Source organism: Lonchura striata, chromosome 3 (genome assembly GCF_050655825.1).
Source record: "Lonchura striata isolate lonStrDom1 chromosome 3, ASM5065582v1, whole genome shotgun sequence".
Classification (NCBI taxonomy): domain Eukaryota; kingdom Metazoa; phylum Chordata; class Aves; order Passeriformes; family Estrildidae; genus Lonchura; species Lonchura striata.
The window spans coordinates 53,272,881-53,294,351 of record NC_140705.1 but is presented as its reverse complement, the minus strand read 5'-3'; the positions used below and the strand labels follow the sequence as shown (position 1 = coordinate 53,294,351).

At 38.7% G+C, this 21,471-nt stretch overlaps 1 long non-coding RNA gene across 1 annotated transcript in view; it reads right to left on the bottom strand.

Moving 5' to 3' along the window:
* The window catches only part of LOC146767899 (uncharacterized), a 44,654-nt gene that overhangs the window by 22,279 nt on the left and 904 nt on the right, over positions 1-21,471 (bottom strand). The window contains exon 2 of the long non-coding RNA XR_014954256.1: positions 2,931-20,840. This is a non-coding gene — a long non-coding RNA (uncharacterized LOC146767899). The remainder of the gene's footprint in view (positions 1-2,930; positions 20,841-21,471) is intronic.

Sequence of the window (21,471 nt, the reverse complement as noted above, 5' to 3'; positions counted from 1 at the left end):
TGCTCAGCCTGGAGAAGAGAAGGCTTTGGGGAGACCTTACAGCAGCCTTCCAGCAGCTACAAGAGAGCTGAAGAACAAATTACAGCAGCATGGAATGATAGGACAAGGAATAATAGCTTCAAAATGAAAACGAGTAGGTTTAGATTAGATATTAGGAAGAAATTCTTTCCTGTGAGGCTGGTGAGGCAATGGAACAGGTTGCCCAGGGAAGCTGTGGATGCCCCATCCCTGGAAGTGTGTTCAAGGACAGGTTGGATGGAACTTTGAGTAACCTAGTGTAGAAGATGTCCCTGCACATGTCGAGGGGATTGTAATTTGATTATACCTAAGGTCTATTTCAACTAAAAGCATTCTATGATTCTGTGAAATTATTTCAGCTTTCATTTGAATTGCCTGGGTTTTACAGATTGAAGTTCCCAGTCCCAATTTTGCAGAAATGTGATTTTACACTGACACAGATCTATAACTTGCAGCATCTATTTACAGCAGCAAGCACATACAATCTGCCGGATGGGCAGCACTGATTTACACCAGCTGAGCCTGGGACCATCTGCGCGTGTACATTTGGGGGGTGCTGAGTCTGCAAAGGGGTAGGGACAGCACGTTCCTGTACAACACACAGACATGCTGGGGAGTTCCCTTACAGCTTCAGCATCACCAGAAAGAGGGGGCAGGGGCACTGCAGACCTTACCCAACCTGTCATTAGCATATCATCACAAATACCAGTGGGAGCAGCAATACACTGAGAGGCCAGCTTGCTTTTCTCCACAATTTGCAGCCCCTTGGCAGTTTGAAGATATTTCTAAATGGAAAAAATGTATTTTAAAAGCAACTATAAATTCCATGCAAATCAAGACCTACCACAGTGTCAAAGTACAAAATAAGGAATAGCAGCATAAGCAAAGATCTCCCCTTCACATTGGGAAAGGAAGAAGTGTTTTATATATACTTCTTGTCTTCAAAAGGACTTAAATATAATCAAGAATTTGTGGGCACAGAGAAGGATTCTGAGATATTTTTTCCCTCCAGAGATTGTGGAAACCAGAACCCAAAGTACATAAGCAGTTTTAATATTTCTTTTATATGCCAGACATGGTACCTTTTATAGGAAGATATCCTCAAAATCATCTGGGTGTCTGGTGTTCAGTCACTGAAACACAATTTCTTTTTACCTCCAGAACATGTTCATACATGTTTGGTGTTCTTCATTTTAGATCAACTCATCTTTAAAGGAGGTGTTGTTTTCTCATGCACTGAAGATGCAGCCTGAAACACCACATGGCTCTAACTCACAACAAGTCTCTGAGATGCTGTAGTGCTATTAATGCATCCCATAAATGACACCAATACAATTTTGTTTGACCTGCAGTTTCTAAATAAATATTACCCCTTGCATAGCTCCATTTAAAATAAATGGATATCTGAAGAATAACTGTGTCATGAGGTGAGTTTAGCTTAACAAACAACTCCTTGTGTTTGAGGTTGATTTTTGTTTTGTTTTCTTGTTTTGTATGATCCTAAAAACCAACATGCAGAGAGAGACATAAAAAGATGCATGGTGTAAGTGGTTGCAATAAGGATCATAGGCAGCAGGCAGAAAAGCAGGATATGTTTGTTTCTGGAAGAGGAGAGTGAGGCACTAATTACTGCAATTTTTCATGTGTTTTTAAAAGAGGCAATCCATACATACGCTTAACTTTCCTAATAGTCATGTTTTATGAAATGAGTTTAATGTAACGATTGTATTTTAAAAATACTATTCCAGCTCTACAGGGCAGAAGCACTTTCTGAACATTTCCATGTGACTGGTATGATGTTTGGACTTAGTCAAGTACATTTTGACTCTGAAAGTAGGTTTGAGTCCATTTGCTAAGCCTCTAACGTGAAACAAGGGACATTTCCTATATGTTTAATAACCAGATTATTTAGAGGTCTATGAATTTGTGAATGTGTGAAATTCAGATGTGTGAAATGCTTTGCTATGAGTCATCAGAAAAGAGAACTGACTTTAGAGCTCTTCGTGATGCTTGTTTGTGCTAATGATGATGGGCGAACATTCTCTCATAATGCTGTGTCGACATATGAAACAACACATGTCAACAGGAAAAAAAAGCCTGAAATGCTGTGACCAGCCCAACTTCTCACCTACTTCTACAGTTATTCTAACACTACTTCCTGTAATACAGTAATTCCCAGCATAAACTCCTCAATTTTGGAGAATTCATGTCTTTTCACAGTCTTTGTCAATTAATTTACTTAGTTAAGAATTTCTCCCATCTATGAAACCACTAAATTCACTGGCCAGGTTTATGCAACTGTAAATATTCATTGAAAGGTGTATGTCTATGCTGGGGGCATATCTATTGTTTCTATACCTAAGGGGCCAAAAATTAAGCGTTTTTTTTTCACTGACCAAATATTTCAAGTAGTGGCATTCTATGTAGCAGGCTCTACTGATATATCTGAAGTTTTACTGATGATTGGCATAAGTTTTTAGGCAACATAATGCTAGACTGGCTCTCCTGGAGTGTGTACCTCAAATGAACTCAGATATAGAAACATTTTCCCTTTTCCAAAGAGAAAACTGTGATGGCAGCTGGATAGCAGGGCTGTTTCACACAGATGTTATTGAAAGCAGGGTTTGCATCCTAAATGCAAATCAACATATGGCATACTAGGTATAATTTTATTTTTCTATCTTTGCTGCTACTGTCTAAAGTTATTGCTGGCAAGGCTGAAAGAGGAACAAGCTAGAAAGTATTCCACAGCAATTGCTGCGTAGGACACAGGGATATGCTCTCTTTCAAATGGATGAAGTATTTTAAGACACCCCTGGTGTTCAACAATTCTAGCTTGGATCACAGGTTCACACCTCACCTGCTTCCCTGCAGACGTGGTCTGCTTGAGGTAACTGTCAGGTAAGACTTACCTGCATATACTGAGTGAAGTAGAGAACACTTAGTCATCTTCTGTTCCTGTTTGGTAGCAGAGAGTGAGAAGCGGTGATGTCTTTGTGCTCCACTCAGCTATGTCCTGACAGAGGTCCATGTTAGCAGTGACTTAAGGAAAATAAAACCCAAAAAAACATGAGAATATTTTCTCTTTGTTTGTTGGATATTTTTAACTGTACAAGTCCTATCAGACTAATTGTAAGTGCAAATTCAGTGTAATTAGATGCATTTTAACCCTTCTCACCCAATGCTTTTATCCCATCAGGACCAAGGATATTTCCAGCTGGGATAGCCTGTGCAGCTGGGATGTTTCTGTTGGTTAAGGCAGTGCAAACACTCGACATACAGAGCCAGGTATCTGACAGGATTAATCAGTCAGAACTTGGCTTGTGACTCCCTTGATCAACTATAAACAAAATACTATTTTTAAAAACTTTGCATAGTGCTTTGGAAGGGAAATTCTCCATCCAGTACTCCTCCATCTCTACAGTATTGACTTCAGCTATAGGGCATTCACACTTTCCACATGTTCTGCTCCACTCCTAAAGGATCTATCATAAGATGCCTTTTCAGTCATTTACCTTTCTGTTTATACTAGGTGAACATCTCCAGACTTTGCTCCTTGGGAAGTATCTCATTACACTCTTTGCTCTGAGGCCCACCATCCTTACTGGACATCCATCTACAGTATAGACAAAAAGCAAGAGGCTGCTGCTCTGCACCCTTCCTGCTGGTCTTCCTGCACCCTTTCCAACTTCTGCTCTTGGCTGCCATGCATTTTCTTCCAACACTCTGGAAAACCTGGTAAGCTTTTTTTGTTTCTCTTGATTCTCAGTTTTTATGGTTTCCCCATTTACATCCTCTGGGACACTTGTAAATATCTCAGTCTCTTACTCCCATGTTCCTTACAATTCTAATAAGAAAATGTGGGTATGAGAACATATTAATTCACTGATGCTTGTGCACTTTTAATTCTTCTGTATGTTTAATTCTTTCTTTCTGTATATCTAACTCTCTTGTTGCTCTGTAGTTCCAGGGGAATATCTAATTTTTCATGAGATCCATGCCAAGAACTACTTATTTTAGTTCAAATAATCTGATTCTTCCTAATTACTTAAGGGAAAATGATCATGTAAGAAACACCTGGAAAGAAGTACCTATGAACTACTGGACCCAAAATGAATATTTCAGAATATTATAATTGAGCAATGTACATTTGTGACATATCAAATCTAGTAATTATGTAAGTGCCAAAGTTATATCCTCTTATGTAAAAAGGGCTACTACAAATGTTATACTTGTTTCATTTAAAAGTACTAGAAGAAATACATGTTGTTTGAGTCAAATACAGAGAATGAGAAACTTCTGAAGAAGAGGTAAGTTACAGAAACAAAATTCCAGTGTTGAGAATTACCTGCTGGTACAGAGATTCAAACTGGAGTAATGAGGTAATTAATTTTATCTTTCTTTAATTTCTATGCTTTGTGGGTTTGGTTTTTATACATATTTGCGCAATACCTAACTATAAGTGGCTGTTTTTATAAAAGAGTTCACACTTAATAATGGATATCTGAGGTGAGGCTAATGCAGAGAGAAGAAATTACAAACAACTCAAGCAGCTAATATGTTGACTATTAACTAACAGGAGTGATTCATGCAATGTTGTAGCCAGACATAAAACCAGACTGAAAGATGAAAGGGCAATTTAGAAAAAGGCTATAACTTACATAGTTATCAGCTGCAATATCTGAGACCTCAAATACTGGCCTAATTACAGCTCATCTGAAAGGTATCAGGGCCTCATCCTCTACAGAAAGAATTAATAGAAAATTACTTGCCTTTCAAAGCCAGTTACACCCATCTGCAGGTCCTATATCAGCTCCCGCCAGACATATATCGTTTTACACATGGGTGGTCTGTCATATGACTCAATCTTGACAAGAAAAGGGATAGAAAAATTATTGCTTTGTGTAGATAGGACCACTTGTGACTTTGGCACAGGTGAATCACTACAGATTTGCAGGTGAATCACTACAGATTGCCCAACACCAACCTAATTGCAAAAGATAACATTTTCCTCAGTTCTTTCCTTTCCACAAGCACCAGCCAACATGCTTATCCTTTCTGTGTTAACTAATCCCCTCTCAGATTATGATTCCTGCCCTATTTTGTCCACTGGAACCAACCATAGGTAACACTAATATTCAGTGGCACTGAAGCTACTGATCATTCTTTTGCATGGCAAACTAGTGCTGAGTAGCACTCTGCTACACACATGCAGCTACTTGCAACTAAGGTATTTCTCATTGGCAGCAAGATCCTCACACTTCCACCTTTTTACTGAGGCAATATGTATGTATATTCAAAGGCAAATGAAGAACTCTTCTGCCAGGATACTGGCATCCTGGATTACAAGCAGAAACAGTGATGAGCAGGTAGTTTGAATACCAAGCTTAAAAAAAATAAAAGAATTTTTGCCCAGGGTTAGGATATTAACAAAATAGTGTAGGATGATAATCCCTCAGACCATGGTATGGACTAAACCAATTCTGAAAAAAGTCTCTAGTATATTCAAATTTCATCAAACTGTAATTTGATATTTTTTCCTCCCCAAAGGCTGGCCATTAACCATCTGACTGAGGTACCCAGCTGAGGTACAAGGACTATTTAAGCTGCTCACAAGGACTATTTCTAAACTTGCTCATCATAATTCTCTTGCAAAGGCAAAAATCTCTGTTCTTGCCTCCAGAATTCATCTGAAACAAAAAGTAGGAGGTACTACTACACCTAATGGGGCCACTGCTTACTCACATTTATTTACAAAACAGATGCTTTCCAAAAATACTGTACAAGAAGGAACATGAACACCTAGTTTCAAGATCAATCTCTAGGATATGTTTTAAAATAACCTTTCACTGTACCTGAATGTTGCCGAAGCAACAAAAAAAAAAAAAAAAAAGAAATCAACAATTGCAATCTCACTTGAATAGTAAAGAACTGGCAGATGTGGAGTCTGAATAGTATAACTACTAAGGAGAAACAGTAAGTCTCTCAGTGTGGGACACTTTTTTTTTGTGTTAATTATATTAATTAGAATTAGAACTTCCATCACTCTAATTTCTAGCAGCTGTGTACTGTTAGCTGCTATTGTTAGCACTCACGAAAAATACTCCAATAGAGGGCACCAAGAAAATTACTTACAATCGGAACACCCACACAATCTTGTCACATTGGAAAGACTGCAGACAGCATAACTAATAAAGTTATTGTGCTATTTTGAAAGAATAATAGCATGTTTGAAGAGACCACATTAACCCTGTTGTAAAGTATTGATTGCACTCTATGATAAAGGAAATGAAACAACAAAGACATAGTGCTTTAATTCTTTTCCTGTTTGCTCTTGCTAGTTTTACTCTTTTTCAATTTACACCTATATTTGAGAACACAGAGAATGTATCACCTATGGTTCACAAAGACATTTTTATTTTCATAGACACTTTTTCAGCAACTTGATGTTTTTAGGATTATAGTTCAATTAAAGCAAGTAGTTGTGAATATGAAAGAAATTCCCATCTCAAATTGCTTGAATCCTTTTTATCATGTTTCCTTCCCTTAAAAAAAAAAAGAAAAAGTCAATTAAAATGTCAAAATATGTCAGCTGATTGATTCTGGACATTTCAATTTAGATATGTTACCTAAAAAAGGTATAATTATCATTTCAGTCTCTAAGAAAATGCTCTAAATTTGTATTCGTACATTATAAACAAGCAAAGCAAGTAGTGCCTTCTGCAACAATTTGCTGCTGTTTTGAAAGCACATCTGCTTGCCTATGTCTAAAATACAATGCCACAGTATAAAACTGTTACAGATCAGGCTGAGAAAAATATTCAGGATGATTTTAAGATTTAAAATTTTCACAGCATTTAAAGCACTGGTCCTCTCATTAAAATATTTAGAATCAGATACTTCTACTAGATTTGTTTAAACCTGTTAAAAGCTACTTTCTTATTCTGTGCTAAACAGCGATTTTAAAGGTGGAAATTTAAAGAGTAAAACTGCATTAACAGAGAATGATGAACAATACAAACACCATCTTTTATAAATACCAATACATAAAAATCAGTTATCACTCTGTCATACTGTGAATGAACAAAATTTGTAGCCAGTCTCTGAGGTGATTTCATATATATAAAATCACTTCACCTTTTTTTTATCTCCTTGAATGGTTCTTTTAAGAGCATGATTCCTGTAATTGCATTTCCTTCCTTTTCTATGAGAGTATCTGTAAAGACATTTGGCATCTCATCAGCAAAAACAGCAGATGGAGAAAGGCCTTCCTATGTGCTCTGTCAAGGGAATTGCAAGTTTAGGTGGGGTTTTAATAGACATCAAGGATTTAGTGACATGCCAAAGATTGCATGCCTTCACTGTGCTTATTATTTGTGCCTTTCTCTTTTAATAGAAATGAAAACAATTACTGTGCAGAAAACATTTAGCTTCTCTCTGAGAGTATCATACCATATGGTATGGGGGATGTATAGCTGACAAAATGAATGTAAAAATGAAGCACATACACTTCAGATGATGCTAGTTGAACTAAATTTATGCTTGAAATTTTAACTGAACTGATAGAAAAGTTTACAAATAGCAAAAAGCTTCCTATGTAAAAAGGACTTCAAATAAAATATTAAAATACTTGTTAGAGAGTTTGACTTTATTTAAAAATGGCCTTGGGGACCAAAGAACATTTAAACAGATGACTAAGTAAGCACTGTAATAATGAGAATGTAAATCAACAGAGTTTTTCCAAATAACAGTCTTGTTATCACATGATAGCCCATGAAATCACAAAAGAGCACATACTCTTCTCAGTTACTGGGAAAAGAGATTTTCCTGATAGGACATGAAGTTCATAGATGAGGCATGAAGATATTTGTACTGGCCATTCAAGGAGGGGGAAAAACCCCTTATGGTAGAAGAGAAAACTCACAGGTTAAATCTTGCATATTTCTCAGGGAGACATTAAAAAACCCTTTATCTGACTTAAACCCTCAGAAAATTTGCCAAATAAAACCCCAAGCTAGCCTGAATTTGCACTTTCTGTGAGTAAATAAATGTGCTTCCAGAAAGTTCATTGATGTTCTCAAAACCCTACAGGACATGAAATCAGTTTCAAAATTCTCCATCAGGCATAGATGTGAAATGCTTGGGCTGGTACAGTTCTGGAACAGGATGAAAAGATTTTATAAAGGGCTTTCAACAACCTAGTGTCTTTCAATCTTTCATGGTACGAGTTCTCTTCTTGTCTCGTAGAACAGAATTTCTGTCATGATCTAGAATTCAATGAGGAAATACAGAAATAAGATAATTCAGCATTAGGTTGACCTTCATTGACATGGTGACAATATTCACATCCTTGTAGCAAATGTTATTTGTAGAAAGTGAAAAAACAGAAAGAAAAAACCTCCAAGATTAAATAAGATTTTGGGGCTTTGGGAATAGCGTAGCATTGAAATATTATTTACAGTGTTATAAAAGCACAGGAGACTTGTGCCAAGAGCACTGCTGCTGTAGGAAGATCTCTTGAATTAGGTTTCAGACAGCTCAGTATCTGGGTGCACAGGGGAGAAACACGAGCTATTAATTGCAGTATTAATCATATATTACCACTGTAGTAATGCAAGGAAGCATGTCACCTCATGTCCAAGACCAAATGTCAGTAATTTCTACAACTGCTGAATACCTTGCACCAAACTACTACAGAACCTTATCTTCAGGGGGAAAAAATGTAAAGGTATAATTCAATTGGGTGGCCTGAGCAGATCCCTGACCAAAATTCACAACAGTCACATAATTTTATACTCACTTTCTGAGTACTAAGCATCAGGCATAGGGCACAAAGAAAGGTCTTGAGGAGTTTCTCTGGTAACCATTCCGAGGCATGTTTTTTCCTGACTTCTCTTTATCTTTGATCCCAAGATTACTCCAGCCTCAATCATCCTCTCCCTCACCAATGCCTGCTGTCCCTGCTGCATGCCCAGACAATGTTCTCCTCTTTACTGCCCCCACCCCAGAATGATGATTTAATTTTGGCTTCCTTGAAATAGAAATGTGCTAAGAAACAAATAGTTTACATTTCTGGTGTTCCACTTCCCAAAATTGTACTAAAGCCTTTTATGATCTCTAAACCGCCTAATCAACACCTTTGAAAATATTTCGCAATGATCAGTGTGCAAATAACACACGTGCTCAGGGTGCTTTGCCCACTACTCCTGAACTCACTGAATTTTATTTATGCAAGAAGAGTCATGAAAAACTCATGGTTTCATCCCCATCCATTTCAAAGAGGCACAAAGCACAGAAATGAATGTGATCAGTCCCACGTGTCATCAGCCAAGATTGCTTTTCCCATACAAACAAATGCAGAAAATAACTTCTTTCTTTTCCTTTCAAACAGGGGACACTCAGAGTAGCTGAAAGGCTTAGGTAAAAGATATTGAGGCATTTGTCTATGAAATACAGCTGAAATTCAGACCAAAAAGCTGATGCTTTCAGACATCCAGATCGCAGAAACTGCCATTGCTGTGGTGGGTAGCTTTGGCAAAGAGAAATGATTGCATAACCTGAATAACTAAACCTCTAGCATCCTGTATGTTTCCCTGGCCATGCAGAAATACATTGGTAAGATATCTGATGGAAAGTTGCATTTGTGTTAGTTGTGCTGTATCTGTACTGGGGATAAACAGAGGGCTTTCAGTTTCCCAGGGCTGTCAATCTGTCGTCTTAGACACACAGAGAACAGGTTTTGCCTTTTAAAGAAAGAACACTGTGAACAGAAACTCATCATTAATCAAGGCTTATTTCTCTGTGTGAAGGAAAAAAAAGCAAAGTCAAGTCACCATCTCCACATTTGGAACTCTATTCCACTTCACAAGCTGTGGGTAAAGAATATAAAGTAGAGCCAGAAAGTTTGTCCTTAGAGAGAGGAAAAAGAAACACTTAGGTCTCTGTGTGGGATATGCTGGTCTGTGGAAGTTGAATAAACTTGTACAATACACAATGTGATGACTCACAGTGCTTGATGGAGGAGCACTGTATGCTATCCATCAAACATTTGCTTCAAGACAATCCTTGAAACTTTGAACACAGCAGGATGAGTAGATCACAAACCTCTCTGTAATCCCTGCATGCTGCTAGGCACTCTACCTGCCTTATAGCAACAGTGGTTATAAAAAACCCTCCATGTTTCCTAACCTGAAATAAATTAATGAGACTGCTTATAATTTATGCCTGGATAGGTAGACTTCCACTTTGTGATCCCAAAGACTTGCTGAAGCACTCATTGTAAGCATAAGCCAATGGAATAACTTGTCTCCTCCAGGTGTTAGAAATGCAAATTTCATTGTAAATCAGGCATGACACAAATGCCTGACAGTTGATGATTAAAAAATTACAGTAAAATAATTTTAACTTAAGTGCTTGCTAACAATATGTTCTTAATAATTTTATTACTGACAACCCTCTCTGAGATCTGTAGTATATAGATAAAACAGTAATTAGTGTAGGCAAAAGCAAAGACTAATTTAGAGAGATATTAGCGAGAGCAATTTTTGGAACTTAAAGGTTGAAACATTTTGAAAATTAAGTCAATTAGTCATTGAAACCTATTATGAGGTGAAGTGTTGGTTAAAGACGTAGACTCTACAAAAAATAAAGACTGAAATCTTCTTCAGGCCTTTAATTTAGCTGAGCAGAAGTGTGGTCATTTAAAAGAGGGTATCATTGGATGACACTACTATTGATGCTGTTACACATAAAGCTCACAAATATCCATTCTAATGGCCTTAAAAGCTAAATTTTGAAATCTCAACATTTTTACCATTTGGAGTAATTTTACCATTTGGAGTGATTTAATATTTATTTTTCTCTTCCACATAGTGTGAAAATGCCCTTAGGAAGGGTGCAGGGGAAAGCAGGGAGTCAAGGCAGAGAATTATGACATCTGGCCAAATCTATCAAACTATTATCATCAGGCATGATGAATGAGGCTCTGATTTCAGTGGGACTGTTCACAGTACCACGTGGAGAACGTCTGTTGCTGGACAGAGCTGTCATCGATTATACAACAACCAAATAACCAGACCTGAAGCTCTAAAAAATGCATCATCTGTATGCTTTGAAAAATAGAGGAACATATATTCTCTAATCTTTATATGTGTAGATGTTACTTGTAACCTCAAATGCAAAAATGTAGGCAGAAGTGAGATTTTAAGTAGACTATACTCCTTAATAAATGAATTATTTAGCACTCTGGAATTAACAATTCTAATCATAAATGCCAGGAACCACTTTTGAACTGCTACCATAGCTAATTACTCCAGTGGGAAAGGAAACATCAGAAAGGGCATTTCAGCTGTGCAAGGACAGGTTCTCTCTGAATTTATATTTTGTCCAAATAAAACCTGTAGTTAGATGGAGTTCATGGGAATCTTAACCCTTCCTTCTTACGAACTGAAGTGTTTCTGATAATTCTATTTTTCTTCCTACTGAATAAGCTAGTGATTTTCTCCAAGACTAACATAATTTACATTTATAGTTTTCTTTTTTTACTTTATCATTGTCTGTTATTATTTCCTCTGGGAAAATGATTTAATGATATTGTTGTCTTAGTAGTGTTATAACTAGTTCTATCATTATATTAGTGCCACATTGTGAGTAGTCATTAAGTGCTGGCACTCAAGTGGGCACTGGAAAAGGAGTAAACAACAAACTACCTTCTCTCATTGGGACACCAAATGAGGCCAACATGCCAAATTATTATGAACAGGACCCAACAAGTTTTATGGCATTTCCTGAAGGCTGAAATATTCCTGTCTGAGAGAACCTGAAGATCAGGTCCACTAGAAGTTACTATGAAAAATTTTTAGGGGCTCAGATTCATTCATAATACCACCTTTGAGGGATCTGAGATTAAAAGAAAGCCCTGTCCTTCTTTGGAGTATGAGCAGCCATGAGTGGAGAGGAATAGACTGGAATGTGGAGACAACCAGGCTGAGATCCTACACATTGCCTCAGGTCTCCTGGACCAATATTGAGTTAGGAAGATAATAAGCCACCCAAAAAATCCCAAACTGAGTGTGAAAAACAGGTAATCCTTCATACAGAAACACCACCTTGTAAACTGTATCAATGTTACTACTGCCAGCAGTACTATAAAGATGTAAGATTTCTATTTGTATCCTAAAAGTCCCCACCTAGAAGAGATGGCAGTTCAAGAATAGGATGGGATAATGCAGAGTGCAACAGTAAAATGTCTTGATCTGTTTGTCGAACCTGGAGAAATCACCTTCTTGTAGGCCAAGGGAAGATCCATAAGTACATTTCAATCTGCAAATATTGCTGAGAACCTGAGGACTGAGGTTTGTGTGAGGCAAGTGGCATCTGGAAGGTGTAAGGCAAAACCAAGGATGTGGGCATATTTACAGCACATAAAATGATGGTAATGTACAGTATATTTGTCACAGATTATGCAGGCTGACATTGCATTTGCCATAGGTATTCTTGAACTGTTCTACTGTCCTCTAGTCTGTCATTGTTGAGATAAAACAGACAGTAATACAACTCAGCTGAGTAAGTAAAAGCCATAATAATAAATAATCATCCCAGCATAGACAGAAAAAAAGCATCAAAGTTCATTATAATATTTTCCAGATAATCCTACATAAAATGTAAAATAATTTTCCTTTTATCTTTATTGAAAGGAAGAGAGTTTCAGAATCCACTGGAGATATATTTTTTTAACTAGAATAAACAATTGTTTCAGGTAAAACAATTTTCTCACATAAATGCCTGAAAGAACCTTTTTTCAAGATACAAAAATTTCTGTAACAAACTTCCAGGTAAGCCCCACTAATTCTGGTCTACAAAGTTTTTACTTTCCAACACTCTACAGACTCAAATAAAATAATGTTTAAATGTGTTACAGTATCCTGTTTCAGGTAGCGTTGTCTTCCACAATGCTTTTCTCTCCAACTTTTCTGATTTGTTCCTATGAAGTTATTCTAGAGAAGGAAGAAATCCTCCAGGTATTACATAACTAAAACTGGATATAAGAAATGTAAGTTTTAAATTTAGAACTAAAAAAAAAAAAAAGGAAAAAAAAGAGAAAAAAAAGAGAGAAGAATAGAACAACTTTACACACCGCTTCAACATCCTGAAATACAGCAATTCATTGTGAGTCACTTTCCATCCAGCAAAGAGAGAGTATGGTAATTCAACTGCCGATAAACTCTTTGGGCAGAAGGTAGCCTACTTTGGATAAGATAAATACACATCTATTCCTGGAGTAGGTAGTCTTTTCCATTTTAGTAGCTTATTTTAAAAACTGAGAATTGAAAACTTCAGCTCTAAAATGAAGGAAAATAAAAGCAGAAACTTAGAGCCTTATGGTAAATAGCTGAAAGTCACACTGAAATCTTGGAATTAAAGTACTCAAAACTGAGGTAGTAATATTCTAAGAACAACCAGAATATAGCTGTCAGACCCTAGAGACAAAGTCTTTATGAGTCTGTAAGATTTACCTGATGAGACTTTCCACTTTTGAAGAGAAGTTTAGTAGCAGACTTATGAAAGACTGTTCTAATAGAGAAGGCTTTTGTGGAGTGACATGAGCAATCACTATACCAAACATCAGTTATGACTTGTGAGTCTGCTGAGTATGTATTAATGTGTCTTGATTAATTTCCCTTGGGGATGAAATCTTCCTAAAACTGTAGACAAGATGGCAACCATGATTTTTTAGCAATTGTTGCTGCAAAAGTTATCTCATAGCATTAAGTATTCCTCAGGTTTATATGAGATGGGGAAATAATTCAATATCTCTTCCTCCTTCTTTGATAGGTCATACATTCCTACCCCAGCTAACAAATTTACATCACAGGCTGAAGAAGAGAGGGCTATATTTTATTTAGCACCTTTCCCTGCCCAAATATCTTTTTCTCTCCGGGTAATATCAGAAAACCTCTGCCAGGTGTGAATTTTCCTTTTCTGGTGGGCTGTCACTGATCAGCAGTACAGGCACAGATATGAAGTACATATCGATGGGACCTGGTTTTGCTTTCAGTTGGAAGCCAATGAGATTGCAAAAATAAATATGAGTACAGTCCTGGACTTAAAATATCTTTAATCATATTCCTGTTCCCTTGAGTGTGGACTGATTGATTGCAGATTACTGAGGGTAAGGTTGAATCATATGCTGTGCTTCTTCAGCCTCTTTCTTATTCAAATCATAGCCATCTCTTGGTTAACAGGATGAACCTGAATTAATGCCTTTATAATTGATAATTGTGCCAGAGCATTGGTTAATGTTTTTTATATTATCACTTGTGGTTTATGTTCAGGGTTGCTTTCTTCAGACCATTTTATATTCAGGCAGACTTCTCAGTACTCTCATATATATCAATTTCCAATGAACAAGAAGAGGTCGAAAGAAAAATTTGGATCTCACAGAAATTTGGAACACACCACTGTAAAACCAACAGTTATTACAGGGAGACTAATTGCTAGCCTCCAAGCCAAGCCCAGCTTTCTTTCAACTTAGTAATGGGTCTTACAGTAACCAGTATAGGACATTTATGCTTGGATAAGTGAAACAAAGTTACTACCTATCCCATCAGACCTGCTCAACACTACAGAGTTTTGTATTACTTAAAAGTCATTTGTGATTGATAAGCTTTAATGATTTCTCTTCAAGATTTTCTGACATGTTTTCTTTCAGATAAGAGATCTGCAATGTGCTGTTGGGGATTTAATGGTAATTTCAAGAATGCTATATCCATTAAGGGAAGGAAGACTAAAATCTCAATTTATTGTACTTTTAAATAATTAATTTACCTTCAAGACCCCTTAATAAACTGATCACTGAATGAAGCACAACTGGACATAGCAGCACTGTGGGAGGCCTTGAGGCTATGGATTACTTGTATGCCGTTACTCTCCCTAGATAAATCACACCATTCAAATAAAGTTGTTGAATTTTTTTTGTCAGTAAAGGGACTCATGATTCGACATTTACAAATACATTTCAGATGTCTCTTTCTATGAGATGTCTCCTCTACAACCCCGAAATCTTTTAAATGTTGGGAAAATAAAAAAAAGCACCTGGATTAAAGGATATCATAGAATCATAGGAAGGACCTTAAAGATCATCCTGTTCTAACACCCCTACCATGCATGTCATCTACCATACAAGGTTCCCATCATCAGGGACCCATCCAAGTCTTGAGCACTTCCAGGGATGAGTTTCTCTGGGCAACCTGTTCCAGTGCCTCACTGTTGCAGATGATAGATAAATATGATTGTTCATAAATAATACAGCTAGGATGAGAACAGTTCTCCCCGCTAGCCAGATGACACCCCTGCCTTCGGATGAGTCCTGGGGTGAAATGGACTGTTCCATCCCACCCCCCAAAAGATGTATGGCTCACCCCACACCTCTGTACCCTCCCCTAAAACATTAGTGTATGCAACCCCATTGGATATGCCTCATCCCAATCACCTCGAAGCTCTCCTGATAAGGGGGCTTCGAGGGGCCACGCGGTCTCTTGGAACCTCTTCCCCCCTCTTAGAACTTCCTCCCCTCCTGGAACCTCATCCCCTCCCTTGGAGCTTCCCCTCTCCTAGACCCTCCTTTTGTCTCTCCCCTTCCCCACCCTCTCAGGCCCGGCCACGTGCTGCGTCTGGGAGCACGAGGCAGGACCTTCTTCACCCCCAATAAACCTCTTTCCCCAAGAGCAAACTTCAGAGATCTCTGCCTCCATCCACCCACACCGTGCTGGAGCGTGGTATTTTCCTCACCTCACCACTACCGCAGTAAATAATTTCTTCCTAGTATCTAATTTAAACATACTTTCTTGCAATTTGAAGTCATTTCCCCTGTCCTGTCCCTACATACTCTTGTAAGTAGTCTCTCTTCATCTTTCATGTATACTGTCCTGCAGTAAAGGAAGGCCACAATTAGGTCACTCCAAAGCCTTCTCTTTTCCAGGCTGAACAAGCCCAATTTTCTTAGTCTGTCCTCATAAGAGTGGTTCTCCAACCCTCTAAACATCTTAGTGACTCTTCTCTGGACTCGGTGTAACATGTCCATGTCCTGCCTGTGTCTGGGACCTCAGAGCTGGATGCAGCCCTGCAGGTGGGGTCTCACCAGGGAGGAGCAGAGGGGCAGAATCCCCTCCCTTGCCCTGCTGGCCACACTTCTTTGGATGCAGCCCAGGACACAAATTGTCTTTCTGGGCTGCAAGTACATGTTTCTGGGTTATGGACAGCCTCTCATCCACCAGCATCCCCAAAATTATTTTAAACTGTTTCAAGGCCTATCACTTTACAGTTTACAAACTGCATGCTCCTTAAAGGTTCTCAAGACAAAATTATCCAGTTCTGCATTTCTTTTTTATGCACAAAATATCTCCATGTTTCTTGTGTTAATCACAACATGCTAAGCCTCAGTTAAAGGTGGATGAAAAGCACAACTTTATTTTGCATCATACTGATTTTGTTTCTTTCATCCGTTAACTTTTTACAAACATTTTATTCACTGAATTTTTAATATGCATGTTTACTCAATTAAGTTACAAGTATATGCAGGTTTACCTAATAAGGAAACAGAAGAATTTTGTGATTTATCCTCCTGATCACAGACAACTATTTAGCCCCAAATGCTGTTGCTAAAATGGTAGCTCTAGAAAACCCATCTATATATTTTCCTTTTATATTAATTTTTCTATCAGCTTCTTGTTTTTGCAGATTAACACCTGCAAGACCTCATCCAACTCAACCATTCTCTACTGTTGGATACCTTTGTCTACTGCACTTCACTGGCAACAAATGCTCTAAGGTCATCTGTCCATTTTTCTTCACAGTTTCTCACAAATCTGTGTGCAGGGCACATTGAGTATCTTTTTGGAGCTGCTCCAAGACCTGAGCGAACAACTTCAACTGAGTTCAAGCTCAGCTTTAGTGTTGTGGACTTTAAAGCTCTACATGCTTTCAAACCACTGCAAGCAGCAGGTACAGGTAAAATAATCTAAAAAATTTGGGCAACGAGTACAGCAGGGCAATGTACTTTTGCAAGTCCTCAGAAACTTCTAAAGTATTTCTGGTGTCTTCTCCAATGGGAAAAAAACAATGTTTTCTCCTATGTTTCTAATAAGGAATATGAGCATGAAGCTGTGATGAGTGGAATGGGGGTAGAAGTCGACTGGTGAAAGGCTTATAGGCAATGTGGAAAGGTGCATTTTCTTAAACACATGCATACAAAAAACATGTAGCAAGAACTTGTTTGAAACCAAGCGGTTCTGAGAAATTTAATGCCTTCATAACCACTAGTCAATGAATCACTCAGATATTCTGAGTTTCAACTATCATCTCTCTTCCAAACACCAGCTCTCGGTGTTCCTTGCTTTAGCCAAATAGTGTCTTACAGAACAAGCCCCTACTATAACAGAGACTTGTACAGAACAACAGAACTTTTTCTTTGATATTTAAACAAACTCAGGGACCAGTTTCTTTTTGGGCTGTACCCTTGCATGAGGAATGAACAGTACGATGTAATTTTGAGGGGATAGAATTAAGTAAAACAATTTATGTCAGAACAAGGCTATGCCTTGCTCCTTCTTGAAGGCTATTCCCATGCTATATTTCAGTTGTCAACTATTTAGTCTGCTCAAAGAAGAAATAAGACAGTATTTGGTCAATAACAGGGAGTGTGCTCTTTTTTAAAAAATCACAGGCTATTTTATCAAAACTTCAGAAATGACAAGTACACCCAAGAAATATCCCATCTCTGGACAGATGATGGAAACTTCTACCCTGATAGGTGAACATTGCCAAATATGGTGGTCAATTGAGAATGGGAAATTATAGAATGATAGAATAGAATAATAGAATCATTAAAGTTGGAAAAGACTTCAGAATCACTGAACCCACTGTTTGACTGAACAAAATGCCACACAGTAATCTCTGTAGTCACACAAGTTTATCACTATATTTGATGACAGGGGAATGAAGAATGTGAGCAAGAGCTGCAGAGATACTGTTGCCACTGGGCAGTTCACCTGTTGCATGTCCTGCTACCATGTGTGTATGCGGACCACAAGTAGCTGGATGAATATGGGATGCTCCTAATTGGAAAGTGTTATTCAGGTCCACCTGTGCACACGATATACATCAGTGAATCCCCATACTTTTTAGACTCTCTGATTGCCCCACATTTGCTTCAAGAAGCAGCTGTATGTGGGGAGGTTGTTGAAAGAAGTCAGTAAGACTCTCAGCATTGTCTCTTCCTTTTCAGTCCACATATTCATGGTTTCTTAAGACAAGATTGTTGGCTGCTGATTGTCTGTCAAATTAGCATGTTCTCAAATAGACTCTGTGAGTACTAGGCTTTAAAATAACACATTTAATTGACATTTGAAGTATATTTCATAGAGGTATTCTTTTCAGAAGTCAAAATACAATGAAATACCTGCCATGGGCATTGTTGCATAACACCAAGAAAACCTCGATCAATACAATTCTCAATATTCTTTAGGATCTCCAACCTCGACGAGCCAGAACTTCAAGGCTTGGGATCTTGCTAAGGCTCACAAAATAAATGAGCAGATTTTCTCAAAGGAAGCAAATGTGCAGAGGGGTGGAAAGTTGGATGGGAGCAGCAGGATAATGAGAATACTTCACTATCTTTTTTTGAAAAATTTCATTTAAATCTCTCCAAATCCCCTTGCAGTCTAGGACAATGGTTAAAGGTTCCTCAAAAAGAAAAGAAAGAAGAGGGAAATATTTTTCTGGTTAGGAATATATAATTACTATAACATATCTAGACTTTACATACTGTTCAAATACCATAGGAAAATGTGGATTCTAGCATATAGTACTGAAATATTGCTAATTTAAGATATTTTGCTGTGAAATGTTATATTGTGCTAGACATCTGTCAGTCACTACAGATATAATTAAGTGATAGCCTGTGTTAAAGAAATATGTTATGACAGGCTTAGCAACACCCAAAACTATAATGGGAAAGTTTTAACTGGGAATGCAAAGAGGGTAGAAGCATCTAGTAGAGTTTCAGAACCAGTTTCTTGAAACTGACAGAGATTTATTTGGCACTTTATTTAGATATTGCAATTATTAAGATAAAGACCATACCTTCCTTAAGTTCCAAATAGCCCTCAGGCTGGATGGAAAGATTTTACTGTGGGCTGTCTCCATCTTTCTGCTATTATATTAGACTTGCATTTAACATACAGTTTGTTAGCTCAGACAGTTTTTAAAAGACACACGACAGCTATTATAGATTTGCTTGCTCTTAATTGAAAAGGTGAAAACTGTAAAACATTTAGAACTCTAAAAATATAAAAGCTGGAGTAAAAATAAATCCATTCATGTCATATAGCATCAAAAATATCTCAAACCTAATGTGTCAGTATTTGTCAGGATGCTAAGCACGTTAGAAGGACACATACAGTGAACTACACATAGTAGTTAAACAGATGCACACACACCTGAGGGAGAAGTGGAGTCACATGCACACCTCACCTCTACCTCTCAAGCCTGAACTCTCTAGTCAAGGAAAGAGTTGCAATTAAAATACCTTTCATTGTTTTTTAATAGTAATGGAATAATGGGAAAGGATGAAATCTCAAGAGACTCCTACTGGAACACAAGTAAGCTTTCTGGATAAAGCCCAGATGATTGTACATCATCAGTGGATCCATCACCTCAGAGCAATGAAGGAAGCAACAACCTGGAGCTGCACATTCACCATCACCTAACAACCTCTCCCCCCCTCCTGAAGTGGCAATGTGCAGTGCTGAGCACTGGAGGTAGCTGCAAGCCTGTCATGGAGGTAAAGGGGAAGGAGACATTAGTCTTCCTCTCCTGTTCCCTCCCAAACAACTCACGAGTTATCTGGCTTGAAGCCACTTTTACAGTGTTAGTTGTATAGCTCCCAGCATGAAGGCAGGCATCAGATACCCACGTACTCCCTCACACCAGTATGACTTGGTACATCTTTTTCATTATCAACAGAAATGGTCATGTATCCTCAGGCATCAGAAGCTGGGCAAGACACACTTTGTTCTTTCACCTTGCTCAGAAATATTTCCCATCTGGTACATGGCCCATCCTTCCTGAAATACTGGGTGTCATTAGATCATCTCACACAGCTTCTATTCTTCTCGAAGTTCAAACAAAGAGTCAGTGTTCACTGAAGCACATCATTTCACAGTTCAGGGTAAGCATGCAAGCGGGTTTTCAGCCACTCCACCCAAAGGAAGGACAGGGTTTTCCAGGTGTAGAGTTATTTTAGTGTTGGGTGTGTGTGAATGACATGGTATTTTGTATAACATGCTGTGATTCGCTTTTTTTCTGTTGTGAAAACCTTGTGGGGCTTAAAGGTAAACCTATCAATTGCCAGACAATGGCTGGAAAGGATTTTAAATCACAGCAAACCTTTGATGAGCCCGGATTGAATTTCGAATTTGCAATAAAATCTGTGAGTTTCCAGTGGTTTCAGGTTCAGTTGTAATCATTATACAACATCTCTAATTACAAGTTGCCATGCGAAAAAGAAAATCTAGTAAAAAATAAGTTAAAATAATTTGAGGAAATTATGTTTATTTAAACATAAATTCCAGCACTGGTGACTTTTTCTGTTATTCCAAATTCTTTTTGGAGTTCTAAGCTCTGGAAGCATAGGGACCCACAGTGCTTTTAGAAACAGAGAACAAGGCCTTTATTATAGGGCATACCTGGGGAATGGATCAGGAGAGGGTATCCTTTGTCACAACCCACGGGTGTCAGAGTTGCACGGCTGCACGCAGACCTGTCTGAAAGGTCAGATAGCGATCACGCGTGGAAATGATAGGATAATGGCAATACTGTTTATTACCATTCCAAGTGAGAACAATGAGCCTTTACTGGCGTTAGGAGCCAGACAAGTGTTGCCAAAGAAAGCAAAAACGCGAACCCTGACTCGAGGATACAGCCAGGCTGTTTGATGCGCGCTAATACCACCCTCCCCACTCGATCCATACCGCGTTTCTACGAGCGGGATGAGCCAAAAGATCCCACCCGAGGCGTGGGGACCGTCCCCCAAACCAGCGCCCGAGACCCACCGCCCCCGGCCGCGCTCCCTGCCCCGACCTCCCACCCCTCCGGCGGCTCCGCCGGCGCCCTCTCCCTTCCGGCCCTTCTCTAGAAGCAGCAGGTTCCCCTTAGGCAGGAGGTGAGAGCGGGGGGCTCGCACAACCGCCTGTAGCTGCTCCTGTGCCGTGCTGAGCCGAGCCGAGCGGAGCCGCGCTGAGCCAGGCTTCGCCGTGCCGGAGAGGGCGGAGAAGAGCCGAGCCGGACTGTGCCAGGGAAAGCCGCGCCGCGCCAGGGAAGCCGATCCGAGCGGAGCGGAGCGGAGGCGATCCGGGCAGCGCCGATCCGAGCCGGTGCTGCCCCCGCGCCTGCAGC